Below are 18,433 nucleotides of genomic sequence, written 5' to 3'. Positions count from 1 at the left end.
TTCTTAAACTTCTGTTTTGGGTCGCAATTATATAATTACGGAATACGGAAGAAGCTCGTATAGGCTAAAAATAAGAACTCACATGTACGGAAGAAGATTGTAGCATTATGTAATGGACATCCATGCTGCTCTGAATCACCCTTCTCCTCTCGAAGAAAGGCTGGTTTTTAAACGGATAGGTAGTATAATAGTAGGAAGGAAAGCATTCGAGCAATCGGCCACTCTACTTTTAGCATTCTTGTGGGAGAAACCCTTGTGTCAAAATAAATAAAAAGAGTAATGCTCGGTTATGGGTACTGATATTATCGAACTCATTATTTTTTAAATACTATTGATGAAATGAAGAATTTACATAGAGATTTAACGTATGCAATGAAATACAAAACTAGAGTAAAAACATGAAGTCTACGGAAATTGTGAACAGTGAAATATTTTTCTCAGTTTTTTCAGCAAAAGCAATATTTTTTTATTAGTAAAAATTAAAGATATGAAATTTATGAATATGGAAGATAACTTTGACAGGTAGCGAGAGGAGGCGCTATAACTGCATCCGGTGACAAAAATAAACGAGATACCGTGCGAGCCAGATAACACGATATTGCCAGTCGATCTTTTTCGAGGTAGTGGCGGCGGGTAATAGCGTTGTAATGAACGGAATATATATCCATAGCATCCGCTTAGAGTGCTTGATGCTCCCTGAAAAAAAAGCTTACACAAAAGAGACGAGCCCTTGGAAAAAAAACGAAAGGTAGTATCGGCATAAAATATATTGGTTTCTCTTCTCATCTCCATGGGTGCTGTAGACCACAAACAGGTTGACAGACGGCCAAAGGTTGAAATGAAGCGTTATTCTTCACATTATAACTTGTTTGTCCTTTATTAGTCCCTTCTGTGGTTGCTAATATTTTTAGCACGACAAGTAGCGCAGTCAGTTCCGAAGAAGACAATATTATACCTGCTCGCTTTGGGAGTCATTCAAAGAAATTCCGAAGTATTAAATACTACGGAGAGAGAGAGAAGGCTTCGTGAAGTAGTGCCTATTACTTAGTAGTAAGTAGGTTCAATATTTTGTATTCTTTATTCAGGTTCCATAAAGAAGGTAATCTGCCTTTGTGTGTGCTTGTTTATTTTTTTATAAGTTAAACACAATGATGTAAGATTGAAGGAACACTGAAAGAAATATTTACCGTAAAAGTAAAAGGAATTTTTTCAGCCTTCTTAAAGAAAGTAATACACCTATAAATTTGGTACCTTTTGACAGAAACGGTAGTAATTTTGAGTCATTCGTTCAATTATTGCCTGAATTAAAATTACACAATTTTAATGGCCCAAATATATCATAAATAAATTATCTTCATAATTTAGTTAGTTTCATAAGGATGGCTCCAGTGGCGCAGCCAGGGGGAGAGTTTTGGCGGATTGATTCGGAGCCCCTGGAGGAGTTTTGGAGCCCCTGAGCTCAGAGAAATTTTTTGTTTAATCCATTTTACGTAATAGGGTGGTTTCCTATTATTTTTTTATTGCCTTAATCGAAAGATTATTACTCCTGGAGTACGTATTTCACGCTCTTAGATTTTTAAATGATAATATCTATTTTTCGCGATTAAATGAAAAGTGAAAATTTTCAAGCGCGCGAAAACGCGACGCGTTAGTAGGAATGATGGGAAATCTCTCCGTACGTCGTATTTCTGGTTCCCCCTCCGCCCGGTGAGGTGACCTTGAGGCGAGGCTTAGCGCTGATACGTCGCAGGCTGCCAGCGGGTAGCCTAGTGCCCTGCCGCCTGGTAGCGCTTGGCTTAAATAAGGATTATTAGTACCTTATCAAACGAGGAAAACTTTCCGACCTTAGCCAGTTTTAATAATTGATTATTAAGACATGTTTCCCTGAGCTCTGCGCCTCATGCATGCATTGGTAACCTCAGACGACGTATAACTCCTATCTTCTCCTATAGAAACTAGGTCCCTGTGACGTCACGTGGAGTGGCATCGCATGGGCGCCAATCTGGCCCTTTTCAAATGAGGATAAAAATGGACCATTGCCATTCGTCTACACCGGCATTTATAAAACGAAATAATTTGTATATTATGAATACACTAATGGTGGGTAACGAATCGCAATTATTGCCTTTTGTTTTCTTTGATGAAGGAAACTACCCTATTGGAGTAATAGATTGAATTTATGTAATAGTGTAAGGATTAATAATAATACCGCATTAACTTTAACTTACTTTTGAGCTCTTTCAATGAAAGGGTCCATGTCTACGTTTGGTGGCATATTTTGGTTATCCCGATACCTATAATTCTCGCCTTCTCCCTTCACGCAGCTAACCCGTCTATTAATAATTATTACCTTTTTTCCATTAAATTCTCACTAATTATCAATCCTCATCCTTCGACTTCCTCGTGTATTTTCCATCTTTTTATTCATTACTCCATCGTTATAATGCGTCGTTGGCGGCTTTTTCCTTCCTCCACTTGCTTTCTCGATATTTTTTTTCCCTTGGAACCCCATGGGGTACAAAAAATACCTGCATCGTTTTATCGCAGGAGCTCCAGTTCGGTAGCTCGTAGAAAAGAAAATATTTGAGTGAAAGGATATCAAAAGGGAGAATTAGCAAAAAAATTATAACGAACCTCTCACCTCATTAGCCGCAGACTGGCGTCGTCGTAAAATCAAGCAAAAACGCGGACAGCCTTCAGGGCCCGCATATCGATAGGAGAGTGGGGAGGAGAAGGGCAGTGCTGCATGGACAAAATGAAATGAAAACAAAGCACTACCTCACCGCGAACTTGGAAAACACGCTTCACAGGCAGTTTTACACTCTGCTTCCTGACCTTTTCATTTATCCACCACCAATCAACCTACAGCTCATGCGTCAGGGCGACAGTGCCTAGTAATAGAGAAAATTGTTAGATAGCCATTCGCGTGACAAGTTATAATTTCTCATATAAATGAACAACCAATGAACTAACTAGGAACGCATTCTTGTAATCAGTACGGATATGAATATTCCAGAAATTACATAAATAATGCACTCAACGCCTTGTTTCAGGTCTTTTTCCTGCTCTAATGTATAATAAACCACCAATTAAGTTCTTGTATTTTATCCTAGTAAGTGCATATTAAACTTAAATGCTAAAATTAATGAATCTTTAAAAGTTTAAAAAAAATGATTCTGGTGCTCTAAACATAGATATTACCATATACGTGGTAATTTTTACTAAACACCTGATCTAATCATAGTAAATAAAAAACTATAAATCAGAAGATATGTGACTAAAAAAATTATTCAGAGGAAAATTTATTCATTTAAGTTTGGAAAACTTTTCTAGGCATTAGGAATATTGTAAATGCATATCAATTATGAGCAGACAAAAAGTATTACTCAATGATTAGTTTCATAAGATTAATCAATGAGTGTTGAGTGTACAATGTATGCAACGTGCATAGTGAATTCTGAATGGAAAATTATATCAACAGAATAATAATTACTATCATTAATTAGTAATTATTAAAGCAATTAACTGATTGACCAATGAACATGATAACAGTAATAGAAAACCGTATCCCTCAAAATGTTTTCCTTCGATATATGCAGGATTTAATCCATAAAGGTTTTTTAATACACTTATTAAAAACACTTATTAATAGAATTAATACACATTGCGTGACAAATTGCATATATTCACTACTCACCAATCTCCTAAAAAAATCTCTTTGCATGCTGTAACTAATTTGACAAGGAGTACTATTAAAGATAATTTCGAACAGAATATTAAATTGCTCGGTTTGGGCATGATAATCAAAATGAGTTTAATTATCAAATTTAATTTTCTACTGTTTAAATTTATTTATACCTGGGTTACGAAGCTGTGCCTCGGTTAAGTTAAACTACCAACCCGGTTTACGTAGAAACTATTTTTTAAGCCATATTAATTCAGTAAGTTACGTTAGAAACGCTGTGATCATCGCACAGTAAAGCAGTCTAAATTACACCGCTTCATTACCTATGCTAGAGTAAGGATTACAAGTAAAAAATAAATATTTTATTAGGGGCACAATGGGTGCATGACATCGTATATAATTAAATAAATCTACCTCATGATTTCAAATTAATTTATTTCGATCTTCCTTCGAAAACATTTCGGTAATGATTGATTCTAGTTTCTTTCCATAAAAATTGTTTGGGAATGAAGTGTTTTGTTGCTCTGTAAGTCTCTTGAAAGAAAACATGAAAGTGCCTTCACTGTACACTGATAAAAATACAAAATTTCTGAAATAAGACCATTAAATTGTACGCGACTAAAGTTCTTTATTTTCATATCAACATTACATATTCCCTATGGTACTCGTCCGCTGAGAAAGAATACTCAGACAATTAATAGCCATCTATTTATTCTTTGTGTCTTTTCACGAGGTCTAAAAGGCGATCAATCCCATCTTCGAGTAGCCAGTCCGTACTCTTTGAGCAGGATCACGACTTCTCGCGCCCACCGGCATACTCGCATGACGTTGGGCAAACTATAGCCGCACACGTGCGAGACAGTCGCCCGTCGCTTCCCGCTCTCTGTTTCCTGCGCGAATTCGAGGGCACGCGAAAGAGAGACACGCGGAGACCACAGAAAGAAGACGCAAAACCCGAGGAAGCTGTGCTTATAAATCATTGCATCTCCACTGTTTACCTGCGGCGGGAATTCGGTATTCAAGTTTAAACGGACGGGAGAGATATGAAGGGAAGCGAGTGGAAATGGTGGAAGAGGAATGTGGATGAGTTGGACGAAAACATGAGAACGCGAAAACTTCGGATAGTGTCAACAAAGACACGTCAACTTCTGACGATGGATTGTATCGAGCATGACTCAACTAATCGCTTAAACCTCGTGTTTTTTTAAATTTCCTTTGCATTCGAAGCTTTAAAATGTGCCTTTAAAGTATCGAGAGCAAAAATACTTTCCCAACCACGGTTTCAATATAATACATTGCTAAATTTCTTCACTTCATTATACCAACTTAACGACTCTCATATCTCTCCTGGGTCAAGGGCGTAGCCATGATGAGAAGGGTACCGGGTTACAACCCCCTTGTTTTTTTTTAAAGAGGCCTCAAATATAATTTAAATACTTTATTTTAATGAATAAGTGTACAAAATTACTGTTTTTGAGTCCTAAAAATCACATTTCCAGCATCAAAAATCCCAAAATTTTCCCCGGACCCCCTTTGCCCTGAGGTGTTTTTCATACACCCTGGAAGGGCCCCGAAATATCCGGTTACCCCCCTTCCATTTCAAAATCCTGGCTACGCTATTGCCCTAGGTTCTCGTCCACAAAAGGAGAGTTCTCAAGCTATTAATAGATGCTTTTTTTTATCATGTATCTCCAATGACCTTCAAGTCGATTGGTTATATCTTCAATCCTTACAGATATCAACTTCCATTAAACATGGCTCAAATAATTAGTTAATCCCCGTGATTTTTATTTAATTTCCGTTGCATTCGAAGCTTGAAAGTGTCTCTAAAATACCCAGAGCAAAAATAATTTCTCACCACGGTTTAACGACGTGAATTCGCTAAAAAAAATTCTCGTTTATAGGAACTTAACGACTCGCATATCTCCCCTCATTTTTCGTCCACAAAAGAGTCCTCAAGCTATTAATAGCTGCTTTTTCTTTACAATATATTATTAATAGGGTTAATATGAAATTTATGCCATGATATTCTGGCTAAAGAGCGTGCTTGGCTTAAATTTCCTGAGGTGACCTATGACGATGTATTGCATGGATATCTCAAACTTGCTTATCTAACATCCGTTACGTGAAGCCGTTGATGTAACCGACATTAAATGTCGTATTGAAATATAGTACAACGTAAAATGTATAGGAGCATGTTTTCTACAGTTGAAAATGAAAGGGAAAAAAACAATGTAACTTTCAAATATTCAATGAGAATATACCGTTCTCTCACCTAGTGATTCAGCCCTATGTTTGGTTAGTTGATTTCATCTATCAGAGATGAAATGAGTATCAGCGGTATCAAATATAACTAGATACCATGATTGTCTGATAGATCCCATTTCAAAAGTATGTTACCTAGGTTCTGCTTAATAGTAACAAAATTTATCTTAATTGGCAGCATGTGAGAGAAAAAAGAGATAACATTTTATGATATCGTATGGGTTTTAGAACATTCTTCAGTATTTTCCATCGTGTACAGGAGATTGGTTTACCTAAACCACATTTCTTTCTACCATTGAATAATTTTCTAATTTATCTACGCTGAGGAAAATGAGTAATGAGAAAGTATAATGACATTTTAAATAAAGCAGACGAAGGAAAACATTAATGGAAAAAATTCCGCAGTTCATAAATGTGGTTACTAGAAATATCCAAAAATGATGCGTAATTAGATTTTACTATATCCTTATGGCCTGAATCTGTCTCAATTTTTAAAGGCTCCGTAGCATAAGATTAATCTATTTTAAAAATATAATTAGTTCCTGCCTCTTCATTTAATTAATCAGATAACGACGGAATTAATTAGTAGCCAGAATCAAATTAAACGCTGCCTATCAAGCTCATTTTCGGTTGAAAACTATGCGAGGGAATAAGTACGTGGTGTAGAGCGAGCACCCAATCAATTATGGATTTATGAAACTCGTCATCATCTCATTAACGGTCCCTTTGCGTGAAGCAAAAACTTGGAGAGAGAGAACTTCCAAGAATTTAAATGATCAAAAATGTAAATGGAGAAAGTATAAAGCTCGGAGCCAAGAAAAACAGACCAAGGTTGTGAAAGTAGAGAGAATTTTCGTTCAGGATACAGGGGGGAAAACAAACACAAATTTATTTCCTTCAACGTCAGCATATTACTCTAAGGTACGTTTCAGTATCTTTTTGTAGTATATTATTCGAAAAATATATAGAAGAGACTTCATACTTTGATATTTATAAATATTCCGTTTCGTATTAGATATGATATCAAAAAGCCATAAGACCATCTTACAAAAACTCCTCCAAACGGAATTTATTTCTTTCTCCTACTCAATTAAAGCAACTGCATGAGTCCTAAGTTAATACCAGCTCTGAATTGCCTCGTTTTTTTAATGCTTCAATTACAATAGCATGTTGCTAAACATTCGTTAACTTTGCGGATCTAAACGAATACTAACTGCTATCAGAGAGGAGAATATACTCGCTGCTATACAGGATGTTTCAAAAACATTAACCTATTTCGAGTGCATGTATTTATTAAACTGTAAGACTTACGAATATGAAACTTTACTCGCATATTTACGAACCTCGCAAGTTTAGATTAGAGATGTTCAATATGTCTTCCATCAGCGATACGAACAATTTCACATCGATATCTCAAATTCCCCCGATACTCGGTAAGCATGCCCTTCGTCACTGATATTATGGCAGTACGGATCTGGTAATTCACCTCTTCTAGATTATGAGGGACATAAACGTTGCCTTTAGGACAATTCCATTTGAGATGGAATTACCTTTAGAGAAAACTATGCAATAGGATATTTCGATAAAATTGTAAAATACAAAAAAAATTGCAAAACTTCTCACTGTGCAGGATCAAAAAAATTTATGAAGGTGATGTTCGTATACAGAAACAAAATTAACTATCGAATTATCTTCATATATGCCAAAAATCCACATGTGCCGGAATTAGTGACGGATCAACCTCCTAAGTGCAACGATTTTAAACATCTTCAAAACTCTGTTAATCGAAGTATAATTTGAAAACTTTTAATAAGCTTCTGAATAATGTTCCAAATGCTGATTTCATCAAATTCAATCATTTAGCTGTTGATTTAGCGAGATGAAATATTTACAGCCTAAACTTTAATTTGAGAGAAAAAGTTGACATTTTCACGGAAATGCCCTTTAACGAAACCCCACAGGAAGAAGTCACAGGGTGTCAAATCCGGTGTGAGTGGAGCCTAGCTGAGATATGCTGAGTCACCATCTCCGTGACGACCAATCCATTAGTTCGGTAGAGTTTCATTCAGATACTCATGCACTTGACGACTCCCTGAGGGGTTGCCCCGTCTTGTTGAAAAATGAAGTTGTCTTTGTGCTGCCTCGGAAACAATTGAGGAGCAACGATCGATAGTTTGGACAAAATAATACTTTGTAATACTTATATGCATATGACGAGGGCAAAGATATTATAAATAAAGTTAATACTTCCCAGATAATAAGTGGCACAATTAGAAGAACTCTAAAAAACAAAATGAGAAAACAAACACAAATAAAATTTTATAAAGTGATGGCTGTCCTTACTGAACTCTACGGATCAGAATGTTGGGTACAAAAAAAGAATGAATTAAGGAGGATAGAATCATCGGAAATGAAATTTTTAAGATCTGTGAAAGGTTGCACAGGATTGGATAAATTAAGAAACATTCAAATAAGTGATGAACTGGGTTTCCAGGCAGTCACAGATAAATTACAATACTACAAACACAGATGGAAGGAACATATACTTCGAATGCCAAATGAAATAATTCCAAAACAAGCGATGGAATATCAACCAATTGGCAAGAGAAGTATGGGAAGACCAAGAAAAAAATGGTAATGTGGAGCCGGAACAGGCTTAGTAGCCTAATCCTGGAAGGGAGAAGAAGAAGAATACGTATATTCATTTTGAAACGTCCTATATGCCTATTGAACTTGATGCTTTGAAATACTAGCTCATGTTGTTATCGTCGAATACTTTGTCATATCTTAACTAAGGGATTTACCAGTTTTATTTTACTTTATTTATATCAGTATGCTGTTTAAGTATCTTAGCATTGTGTGTACTAAAAATAATTTATCCAAGTTTCTAAAGCTTGGATGAGAAGAGTATTCCCTTGCTGAGGACACCGTTTCTTGAACCTGTTTCATCAAGGCCAAGTCAAGGAGATTTTTCCCCAATTTTCCGAGTCACTCCAATTACTGCTACACCATATACCATTAAACCGCCAAATTCCAGCGCAATAGATGACGGATTTGTTGATACCATAAACGGTATGAGAAAGAAACTACTTTTTCCTAATTGCGTGCTGTATATCACTGGTTTCCGAGGACAAATAGAAAGGCATATAACTAACGTTTCATAAAAGACTTTCGTCATGGACTAGAACCCCAGCTGACTGTGACGGTATCCAGGTTCCATATATCCGAAGGAATGATATGAATGATAGCCATAGTAATCAAAAAACACAATTTGTGAACTGCATAATAATAATAATAACATTCGTGCGTCGTCACGAGCGAGGTCGAAAGATGTGTATAAGTTAGTGTATGGTATTTAGAGTAGGCGACCATCAGCTGAGGACATTTGCGCCATGAGGGAAGGGTAAGTAAGGAGGGGTAGAGAGATACCCGGCGTCGGCATTAACCTGTTCTAAACGAAAGGCGCCAAGGGGACCACGGCTTAACGTCCCATCCGACGGACGAAGTGTTGCGCTGGAAATGTCCTCCACATTCAAGCAGGGATCGGATTGTCTATGAAAATTCTCTGTCACCACCGGGATTTGAACCCGAGCCCGCAGGGTGGGAAGCCAACATTCTAGCCATCACACCGACCCGATCCTCCAAGTTGGAGTATACAAAACGTATCAGGTTGAAATTAATTTTCAGTGGAGCGGATGGCATGGACTTTCATGATGCATATTACTTTCTTTCAAAATAAATAAATTTTGAATAATTATTCATGTTGGCATTAATCCTAAGAGCGGTGGTAACCCGCATAGAGATAAAATTGTAGGTAATAAAAAATGAAAATTTCATATTATTATCTTTTTTTGAAGAAATTATTGGTGATGAACAAAATTTTTAATTAGTATATGTACATTAATATTTCCACAAAAATTTTAAATATATAAGCCATTATTTAACTTAGCGGCTTACTACGATACCATCTTCAGGAATTACTAGAAGGAAGACGAAAATTGCCATTTTGTTAATGTGAATTGCCGCAGGGCGATCTTCGCCTTCTTGGTTTATTTTAAGAGGAACAATATCAACATTTTTTTGCATGAAAAGTTTGGAAATATTGTTTCCGATGTAGCATACGTAACTTTGATACTTATCTAGACCTCGGAAATTGAAATCTGCCTCTCGGCCATTTAAAAAATCAAATAATGGGTAAATTTGATTTTAAAAAGATGTTTTTAATGCGGTGATGTCGTTCTTTCTACAAAAAATACAATTAAATGTACCAATGAAATATTTTTCCAGTGACGAGATGACGAAGATTACCGTTTCGCCGTTTTCATACTTTTCCGCGTGTTCTTCTTCTTCACTGTTTCGACAGTAGAAGCTAAACGTTCACGTTTAAACAATTTTTAATGATTTACTGCTGTATCCGAATAAACAATGAGTGAAACGATAAATGTCACGACCCTATGGAGCTTCCGAATGATTTTATGCAAATGCTTAAAATTCAGCGTTCTACCTTTTTTACGCTGATAGCAAGATAACTAGTCACGGGAGGAGTAAGAAAGAAATTATCAGCAGAATAGCCCAGGCGAAGAGAGCATTCCATCAAAAGAGAGACCTGCTTACAGCGGGAAACTTAAATATGGAAGTAAAGAAACAATTTATAAGAACCTACATTTGGAGTATGCTCCTATACGGAAGTGAGGCATGGACAATGACCGCAGCAGAGAAAGCAAGGATAGAGGCTTTCGAAATGTGGTGCCACAGAGGAATGATGAAAATCAAATGGATCGACCGAGTTAGTAACGAGGAAGTCCTAAGAAGGGTAGGAGAGAAGAGAAGCCTCATGAAAACCTTAATAAGAAGACGGAACAACCTTATAGGCCACATCTTAAGACATGATGGCCTGATGAAGACAATCGTCGAAGGACAAGTGGAAGGCAAGAACGGAAAAGGAAGACCTCGAACAAAATATATGTAAAAAGTAAAGAGAGATGTGACAGAGAAGAAATACGTGTGCAAAGATTAGCTGATAGGAGAATTTAGTGGAGAGCTGCGTCAAACCGATCCTAGGATTTTTGACCAGTGATGATAATGATGATTAGGGATAAAATGGTTGTAAGCAATTAAAAATCTCATATAATAACTTTTATAGAAATTATTCGCGATAAACAAAAAAAGTTTACTATTATTTATTAATTTTACCACAAGTATTGTTAAATATCTAAGCTATAATTTAACTTGAACCATGAATTGAGTTCGGAAATAAGAGATCTTAACAACGAGGAAAGCGGCTAAGCACAGAAAAATTATTTTCAGCCATAGATTCACAGTGAATGATTCGTTAAAAAAATTGGAGTAGATGTCTTATTCTCGCAATCTCTCACTTCAAAATTCATAATTGTATAAATCATATTTTTCGGAAAAACAACATCTCTAATAGTATTATTTCAAATTCTTCATCTAAGACTATTGAAGCATATCATAATAGACCCATGTCATTCTATGAGCATGTAATATTTATGAAATGGAGACATTGAGACTGAAAACGAGCTTTCCAAATCTCTTCATATCAAGAGGATAACTTATTGATGGCTAGTTATGCTAGCATATCAGTTCCTCTAATTTTGGAAACATAATGACGGACATTCACACCGATAAATAGTCAGTAATTGCAAAGAGATTCATTCAAGTGGTGAGTTTCCGCTTTCTAGCAATTCATTGCTATCGTGTCAGGACTGTAATTTCACCTAGTGAAGGTTTTGAATTAGAGTCTCTCAGGGAAAATCAGAAATTTGATTCCTGGAAAGCTTCAACCTACTTAACAGTTAAAACTTGAAAAAATTCAAAATTATGGAAAATATTTTTGGGATCATTGAGAGAGAACAGCAAGGCTTTTTATCCCAAGAGTTTTGTACCATTTATGAAATTTCAATTCTTAAATAACTTTTCCAGGAATGGAGGTTCGATGGAAGAAAACCAACAGGCTTGAAATAAGTACTACGAAAGCACTACCATCAAAGCGCACCCCACTATAATAAAGATTGCCATCTTCCGATTATATACAAGCCTGGAGGTAATGACGCTTAACCTGATTATAAACCTCAATCCCCATTCTCTACGACAGATGTACGCGCACATGGACAGTAAATGAGGAGGGAAAAGTTTGGAACCTATGCAAACGTGTTGCTACAGGAGGGTATAAAAGCACAGTAACATCAAATTAATTTCATGCAAAATAGACAAATTTCAAAAAAAAAATAGACAAGACGTAATTGGAAAAACTAAGGAGCTATTGGCTGAGGCACATGGCCAAAACAAAATGATTGGCATGAAAAAACATCTGTATCTGGAGAAATTTTCCTTAAAGGGAAATAAAATCTGCAACAAACTATCCCAAAAGTGAATATCAAGTTATTTTCGCGAAATTAAAAGAGAATAGCCACGAGATAGGCCGAACCAGTAATTTTTAAGTGATATTTTAAATGATTGGAAGGAAATTACTTTGCTTTTTTACAAAACACGCTATATTTTAAAACTAACATAACGACGGAGCTTATTTAACTAAAGGTAAATTTGTGATATTCTATTGCAATTTTTTCCAGACGGTGAACTTTATTTATGTGTTCGTAAGTGTGTTAATTTTACTGGATTTTAGCAAAGTTATCCATTACTTTTATTTATCTCATCTGCTACTACTCCAACCCTTTCAGTCAGGTATGTTTTTCTTCATTTTGATTAATATTACCTTTTTGATTTATAACTCTGATGCTGATCTCATGAAAACTTACGACAAAAGTTTTGGCTATTTTTCATGAATTAAATTCTGAAGTCTATGCCCATAATTATGGACGGGCGAACACAGAGGGAGGTTAAAATCCCCTTGAGATACCTCTGAGAAAAACTGTTACTGTTTTCATCGTCAGAGAACGACTGCCCTCATTAAAAAATATAAATGCACTTTTGCAGCTGGAGACAATCTAGCATTGAAGGCCTCAAAAATTGGCTGTAAAATTCTTCCGATCAAATAGTCTGACAGAAACAAGCGTGTGTATGCAGAGGAAGGTAGAGATTTTGTGAAGGCCAAAAGAGTGCAGCATGTGGCGAGGATGTTTTAATGATGGACACCTTGAGACTATTCTCCAAAAGTGGGAGCAGAGAAACGGCCCAAGCATGCACGTGCCTGATATCAAGGCCCCATAGTAATTAGGTCACGATCACCAAATCACCAAAAACAGACGATAGAGCTATGGGGCCATTTCGGATAAACAAAGAATTTTCACTGGCACGTGAATGATTTAAAAGAATCTCAAGATTTGATATTATTCACATTTGACTAACTGGAACCTGAAGGAAGACATAATCTCTAACAAAACTACTTAATCCAAAAGTGGTTGATGGGAGGTGAGTGTATTATAAATTGCCATCTAGAGGCAAACCCTGAAAAGACCTTCGAAAATATGTATCCATAGGTATTAATTTCCGTCGCATATTTTCAAGGTTAGCTTGAGATGGATTTATGATACGGATTAGGGATCAATCACGTACCACCATTTAGGCATGCAGACGCCGTGTTTGTAGATAAAAAAGTACATTGGATAATTTAGATTAGGATGATAATTTATGGATTTCGTTCTGCTGTCTGCACTGGCACTTATTACCACGACTTCAATGCAGAATAGCATGTAATGTATCCAGTGCATAATGGTAATGAGCACCAAAGTGGGAGGATATGGAAAAGAAGTCCACAGTAATTTGCGTTTGTTTGCTCTCACCTCCAGCCTACTAGTAGGGCTTCCGCGAAGATTTTGACTGTAGGCCGTGATTGTTCCGGTTTTCCTTACGCGTAATGAAATCCGTAATAATCCTTCTATTATCCCTCTGTTATTTTTTTGTATTTAAAGGACACGTTCAGTGAATTCTTCCATATATACAGCCCGGCCTTCTTTTCCAGTGAGCCTACCCTAAGGTTGTTGAACTAGGCAATATTACATTCTAATCCAATCACGATTATGCCCGCGTCGAAGGCGAGTTTCTTTAGCTGCACCGAAAATCTAACTCAGATCAAACTCACCCCAACCAGCCCGTTCAGTGTAAAATTTTGTTTAATTCAAGCCAATCATTTATAGCTTTTGGAAAGTAAGCATTGAATATAAACTTTTGATTAAGAACCGAGGACCAATGCCAGGAACCGAACCGCAATCGGAACCAACCAAAGAAGTGGAACCGACACATCCTTGATGGTGATACAGGATCAGTTCCCTGGTAAAAATTATTCTGTTCACTGGGGTGTGGATCATTGTCTCTAAAAAAATTCCAATGAGTATTGATAGAAAAATTGATTTCAATAAAATCTAAAATCGAGTTTAAATGGTAAGAGATCGTGGAAATCGAGATCGAGCCATGATATTCGAGTTTCGATCTAGACTCGATTTTTCAACTTAGATCCTTGTTATTTCATTCGATCCCGGAAGCCTCACTATCGGCCTGTAATAGCGTCATCCGTCCCGAGTGAAAGACGTGAAGGCATCACAACCAGTTGATATTTCTTAAAACTTTTAGTGAAGCCGAATGGTTCGAAAATTTTAATTCGCGTGCATTTGTAAATTGTTACTACTTCTAATTCAATCAGTTAATCTAAGTAGAATTTTATCTACTAGTCGAATGTGTATTTTGAGTGATTTTCGAATGAATAATAAATATACCTACTACTTTTGCGCAAACTGTATTTTTATCATAAGAAAACCGTTGATTTTTTCGATCTTTTAGTTCAAATGACGATTTTTGTTGAAAAGTCGAGCTTTTCACTTCTATTAAAAATCAATTGATCGAAAAATCGTGATCTAATTACCAGAGGGCCTAGGTATCAGGCCGTTTCTCTACTCCCACTTTTGGAGAATAGTCTCAAGTTATCCATCATTTAAACAACCTCACCGCATGCTACATTTTTTTTTTTGGCCTTCACGAATCTTCATCTTCCTTTGCTTCACATTTCTTTCATTGTTCACTGTCAAGTTAACTACTTCGGAGAAATTCGCTCGCAGTTTACCTCAGGTCCAATAAAGCACGGTAGACGCGAAATCATTGCATTAGCACATCCAAACCTCAAACAGGAAGTCAGTCGGCGAATTTCTCTCGAGACTCGTCAGATTTTGACGACCGCTAGACACATTTACGCCCTCCGTGGCCTGATTTGCAGTCACCCGACGTCCCCCCGCGCACGAGACGGAGCCTTTAACGAAGGAAATCCCATCCCCTCGACCTCCGCCAAGCCAATTTTCTGCTCAAGGGAAATCATCATCACCCCCTCCAGGAGGAAAGACGTCATATCGTCAGGGCTGCCCATCCTCATCAAGATACATATGCACCCTCCAGTCTTCCCTCCATTCAATGCTGATAACGATTCCGCACTGGCACTTACATCTTTGGTTCGCTCCCTACGTGTAATCAGTTCCTTCGCGAGAACGTGACTGACGTGTCGCGGTACCTTTAAACGTTTCGAACGGTGCAACCGCATTTTGGAGTCCTGCAGCTTCTCGATGGCCATTCACCGTTGCTACTCTTGGATTTCAGCCTGCAGTCCGTGATCTGTTTCCACTGGCGGGGAAAGGTCTAAAAAAATCAAGGGAGAAGATTTCTGAAGGGGAAGGATACAACCATCGAGGTTCATAACACAGCTTCTTAAGCCTGTTCTACGGAGTGAAAATTTACTGGATCCAGGAGAGCTTGGAGGAAGAGGTAATAAGTGGTCCTTCGAGGGAATAGAAGTGGACTGTTCCTGCTCGTGTGATGAGGCATCCCTGATTCTGAGGGCGAGTGAGTGACATAAAAGCAGCGGAATACTCCATACTAAAATTAAGATGGTTTAAAGTAGGGCTATCGATAAAGTGCGAAATGACCAAACCGTCGACACACCCTAAATTTAAATACTACTACTGCTAATGCTATCGATAAAGGCAAGTTCGGAGGTCTTATCATTCGTAATTCCTCATGAAAGATCTATGCACAATGGTCCAGCATCGCGATTGCCATTGAAACCGTGCCAATCTCCAGCCTTGACGATAACCTTTTCTCTCTGGACGAATCCGTCCTTTAAACCATTATAACCAAACGTTGCTTCTAAGCAACATCAAAAATGTACAAATTTTCAGCTCTGTTTAGGAAATATCTAAACCACGCATTATTTTGAGGTGCAAAATGTTATGGCAAAATATTCAGCTGCCACGATTGTGATGATTATCGAGTGCAAAATGTTTAAGTTTTCAAAATGAAATATATTGAAATTCGATTTCTCCCAGAAGCAGCTCTGGGTTAGGAAGGGTGTTCATGCTAGTTAGGAAGACCTTTTCGTGCTAGCTGCGACTGTGAGACTGGATTTGAAAATCTGTAAATGTTGCCGGCGAAACATGAGTTGGAAGCTTTCACGATTTCTAAACCGAGTGAATCCCATTGATGGGCACCGGCCAAAAAATTAAATGGCATAGCCTGCCATCCGTGAAATCTGGATTAGATTGAGTTGGTGCAAAACGACACTTAATCGGTTGCATTTTAATCTTTTGCTCATTGAGTTAAATAAAAACAAACCATTTTATAATTGCGGTAAGTTTAACTATTTTCCATGAATGGGAGAATTCGTCAACTTCGAGTCCCATACTCGAAAAAATTTTAACAAGACATTAAAGTAACGCTAAAAATTCCTCGGATCCGTAAAAAGAACTCGTCAACTTTCATTAGGTCGGTATTAGTAATTATCCATATGCGCGTTTAATTAAACACAGGAGTTTCACGCGCAGTTTAAAGCTAATGCAACAGATTATCAGTTACGACGAAGCAATTTGTATCGTTTTCATCGTCTTATCGTATACGTATATAAATACAAGAGCATGCTCGATGACTGTGCTGTAATCAAATGTCTAGGCCAACAATGACACGCCAACTTCCGTATTATTATGGAAAATGGAAACAGCAAAGTTAATACCTATGAATAGATTTGACTGTAATCCATGCATTACTTCCTCCTTTTTAATTAGTAATCAATATAATGAAATCCTATTTATAGTCTAGGTAAAAACCTTGGAAATAAGCGTCATCGTTTTAGCTAGCTAATCATATCCATCAAAGTCGTCATTTGATCATTTTCAATCTTGGTCCCATTCCCAGGAGCCAATTCACATGCTATTTACCCTGAGATCATAAAATATAGAATTAGATTCAATAATGCAATGAAATGAGTATTAGCCAAGCCCGCTCTAGATATTACCTATCCAAAAACAACGCTGAATATTTTAATATAAAAGATTTAGCTTCATGACCGTTATTCGTAATGTTAGAGCAATTTCCTGTTTCCTTGAGACATGAAAATTGCAATGGAAATCATCAGGAATCGGCGGAATGCAAACTTTTTCAGATTTCCAAAAGTGAAAAGTGCCAAAAAGTGCATCACTAGTTTTTTTCTTTCTTTTCGTTCCACTCTTTCATCTCACCATCAATCAAATGCTTCCCTTTAGTAATTACACTAAAATTTATCTATTCAAAGTATAAAATCTCACCGAGCTTAATACTGTTTTTGAAAACTTACGCTTTTACCAATCGCTTTAATCCAATAGAGTAAGAGACGAAAAGCTTTATTTATCTCCTAAATTTCAATACGGCACTGGAAAGGTTTCTGTAACTGATTGTTGTTTTTCTCGTTTTAGAAAGAAGTGGAAAATAATCTGCATCGAAGAGGGCAAAAAACTAAGAAGACACACGAAGCTCCCCAAGTGACCAGTCTATCCTACTAGAAGTTGAAATACGAACAAAAAAAATGACCGCTGATAAATTCGGTGCATGAAAGGTGAGTATTTTCCTGTAGCTGTTGAAAATTACACTTAATTTTTACATAAGTAATATTTTCAACGAAATAACGAGGAAATAATAGATCAACTGTTGCACCTGTTATTCCATATATTTCATGCATTTAACGCAATTAATATGCTTGGATTAATTGATAAGACCCCACGAACTTGGAAGTATAAGTTTCCCAGCACACGTGATTTACACGATCCAAAGTAATCCTATCCTTCATGTATTTATTAATATAATCAGCCTCATATCTACTCTCCCCGCTTGATGTTCTAATTGGTACGACGCGACGGAGCTTATTGACCTCGGCCAGTGTCTCCCAAAACTGAGCCTAAATAATTATTTTATATCGGTGAGTGCGTGTGTAAACGAATTGGTTGTTTCTTGCAATTAAATATTTGACGAACTTATTCTGCTTTCCAGAAGGATATTATTAAAACGGATTTTCAATTATTACAATGACAAAATAAATGCCATGGTTACTTGTCGGGTGAGTCGTTGGTGACATAGAGAAAAGAACGAGCCTCTATATAAATAGCTTACTCGCCGAATACGTAGCACATTTTGCGAATAACGTTCACCTATTGGAGCTGGTGAACTTTTTTGTGTAGGAGATACAGTGTTCTCCTTATTTGGATGCTAGACAGTAAT

General features: G+C 36.9%; 1 protein-coding gene across 4 annotated transcripts in view; it reads left to right on the top strand.

The window, feature by feature from the left end:
- The window catches only part of LOC124163384 (solute carrier family 23 member 1), a 123,408-nt gene that overhangs the window by 70,931 nt on the left and 34,044 nt on the right, over window positions 1–18,433 (top strand). For 2 of the 4 annotated variants that reach the window (XM_046540263.1, XM_046540260.1), the window contains exon 2: window positions 17,635–17,774. The gene's annotated coding sequence lies outside the window, so the exon portion shown is untranslated. Of the gene's footprint in view, window positions 1–15,326; window positions 15,755–17,634; window positions 17,775–18,433 lie in introns of those variants that run through there. The other 2 variants (XM_046540262.1, XM_046540259.1) reach the window with 2 other exon arrangements.

The sequence above is a fragment of the Ischnura elegans genome, chromosome 8 (genome assembly GCF_921293095.1).
Source record: "Ischnura elegans chromosome 8, ioIscEleg1.1, whole genome shotgun sequence".
Lineage (NCBI taxonomy): Eukaryota > Metazoa > Arthropoda > Insecta > Odonata > Coenagrionidae > Ischnura > Ischnura elegans.
This window is presented reverse-complemented; position numbering and strand designations above follow the sequence as displayed.